The sequence below is a fragment of the Diceros bicornis genome, chromosome 12 (assembly GCF_020826845.1).
Source record: "Diceros bicornis minor isolate mBicDic1 chromosome 12, mDicBic1.mat.cur, whole genome shotgun sequence".
NCBI lineage: Eukaryota > Metazoa > Chordata > Mammalia > Perissodactyla > Rhinocerotidae > Diceros > Diceros bicornis.
In genome coordinates this window covers 42,623,788-42,626,591 of record NC_080751.1, presented here as the reverse complement: position 1 = coordinate 42,626,591, position 2,804 = coordinate 42,623,788, and positions in this window count along the sequence as shown.

Sequence of the window (2,804 nt, the reverse complement as noted above, 5' to 3'; positions counted from 1 at the left end):
CTCCTGTATTTTCATCACACTATTCCATCTACTTGTAAAGCCTTCTGCCCATCTCAGCCTTTCAAGACTCATCCCAAACACCCCTTCTCCATGAAGTCTCCACTGGTCCCCAAAAATCAGATGTGAGCTCTTCTTCCCTTGCACACTCAACACATCTTGTTTGTCCTTTCCATGAGACATGCATCTCAGTCTGCCTTCAATAAACTAGGAACTCTAGGAAAAATGTGAGCTGTGTTTCATACATCTCTACATCTGCCACGGTTCCTTAACCTTCTGTTGAAATAAATTGTAGACACAAGTAATCAGATTGATAGGGGTGGGGGGATTACGAGGGAGTCACTGTTCTCTGGCTAAACCATCACCTCCAAACAGCTGGGCTGGAGGCTGCAGGAGCTGCCTTCTCCCGCTGTGTCAGACGGTGAATATTGGTTAACCTTCTTTCAGTTGAAAGTGAATGAATACCAAACTTTAAACAAAAAAGAGACTTGTTGGGCAGAGGAGCAGGTTTCTCTTTTCCCTCTCTCCAGCTCTCAGCCTCATTTCCTGTGTATTGGTTCCATCGTCAGATAGGCTGTCCTGTGTGGAGACAAGATGGTGGCAACAGCTCTGGTGATCAATCACACTCCCATATCACCTCGAATTCAAGTCCAGAGGGAAAGGGCGTCTGCCTCCCTCCTAACAGCGCCAACAAAGTTTTCACTGCCTTTCTCTATCTCTTAATGGGTTAGATGTCTGCCCTTGAGCCAATCACTATGACCATGGGAATGTGTTGCTCTCATTGATAGGGCCTGAGAACACATCCACTCTCAGAGCCAAGGACTGAGTGGATTCTATGAACACTTGGGCGCAGTATACAACCTGAAATCATGCCACAGAAGGAAACTGACGTACCGTTACCAAAAGAAGGAAGAACAGATGTTGTTGACCAAAACCACCAAATATTCACGGCACAGAATGCACAACACTGCTGCCCTCCTGGAAGAGGGGGATGGGCCTGAAGCCCCAACTCTGAGCTATTTCTCTCCTGCCTGCCACTCTCCCTTGCCCTGGAGGCAATGGCTCTAGCTTCCAAACACAACACGGTCCCCCAAGGTTTGTGGCTCAGCCACAGGACCAGTGCGAACAGATCCTAACCAAACCCCAGACCGGGCGATGGCTGGTGTGGTCCAGCCGGCTCCAAGTTATTAGAACCAGGAGTCCCAGCACCAGTCCCAAGAGTTGTAGGATTGTTTATCTTTGTTGGGGAAAAACTACAGCCAGAGCCATAAATCACTGCCCAGCTGGATGGCTTCACTGAAATGTTTGTTTAAACAATGAAATCTCCTGATGGACTGAAAATACAGGATAGATCACCCTGTCCTTTTCGGGCCTAGTCTTGCAGGCTGGAGCCTGGGGCCTGCAAGAGGATCTCAACATTAGCTCCCCACCCCCCCTCCCCATCCCTCCCACCCCCCATATCAGCACTAAAGAATGAAGCCACAGCATAGCTAATCTGAAACAGCAGATAATGCAAAAGCCATGTCTATCAATCTTTGAAATGCAATCTCTGGAGTGGTTTGCATTGGACGTGCCTTCCTAATGGAAGTAGCATTTCTTGGCTAATGTGCACAAAGAGGCTGCTTAAAGGGTGGTCTCAGGAAGGACACTGGTGGAGCATGGGAGATCTGACTCTGCCTTGACTGCTGCGCAGAGCGGACGACTTCCACTCTCTGGGCCTCGGTTTCCTCATTTGTTACATGAGGGAGTTAGACTTGCTCTTCATGTTTTCTTCTAGCTCTTGCCTGCTAAGGAAGGTACCTGTGCACTTACATTCCCAAAAGAAAGGCTGGATAAACAGGAGGGGCAGGGAGAGGAGAGGGAGCGGGGAGGGGAGGCTGTTGAACTCTGGGATTCCCTGAGGTCCCTTCCAGCCCTGGGATGCTCCCTTCTGTGCTCTCTGGCCCTTCAGAGGAGAAAGGGGAAGCCACTGACTTAGGGCATAGTTGGCAGACCCACAATCAGGAGCCTTGTGCTCTGAGAAGAAGGTAAAACAGTGACCACTGATGGGTGTGAGTGACATGGACCAAGTCAGACCACAGGACTGGGGCCTGTGCCCAAGCCGTACCCAGCTTTCTAGGAGAGAAGAAGGGATGGAGGGATGGAGGGAGGGAGGGAGCCTGTCTGGGCTGATGGAGGCTGATGGGGGGTGGGGAGCATCCAGATATGAGCAACTTTCTTCTCAGCCCTTTCTTAAAGGAAGAAGGCAGCAGAGGCCTAAGCCTTTCCAGTCTGGGGGCTGTAACCCTGGTTCTGTGATAAGACCCATGACAGGCCTATGATAGAGTGTGTGATGTGGGGTATTGAGCTGTCTGGTCATTGGTTTGCCAAATATTTTCAAGAACATATTACTTGTCAGGTACCATGGAAGGCTTTGGGAATGCAAAGATGAATAAGACCAGGGTTCTTTGCGAGTTTATGATGGGATATTCCAAAGAGATGAGCGATGGGATTTACAACAAGGATTTGGGGGAGATTGGGAAAGAATTGTAAAGGGATTTGTCAATGGTTATGTGAAGGAAGTGTAAGGGGTGGAACAGGGTCTGTAATGAAGGTCTGAGTGGAGTCTGTGATGGGATTGTATGATGGAGGGTGTGATGGGATGTTTTCAGGGGTCCATCAGCTATAAAATGGGAATACAGTGGGGTGTGTGATGGAAGGTATAACAAGGTACGTGAAGGGTGAGAGTTGATAGGATATGTGATGGTTCCTTAACAGAGCGGCCTTCCCTGACAGCCCAGACAAGATCAAACTCTTCTTTTTAATAG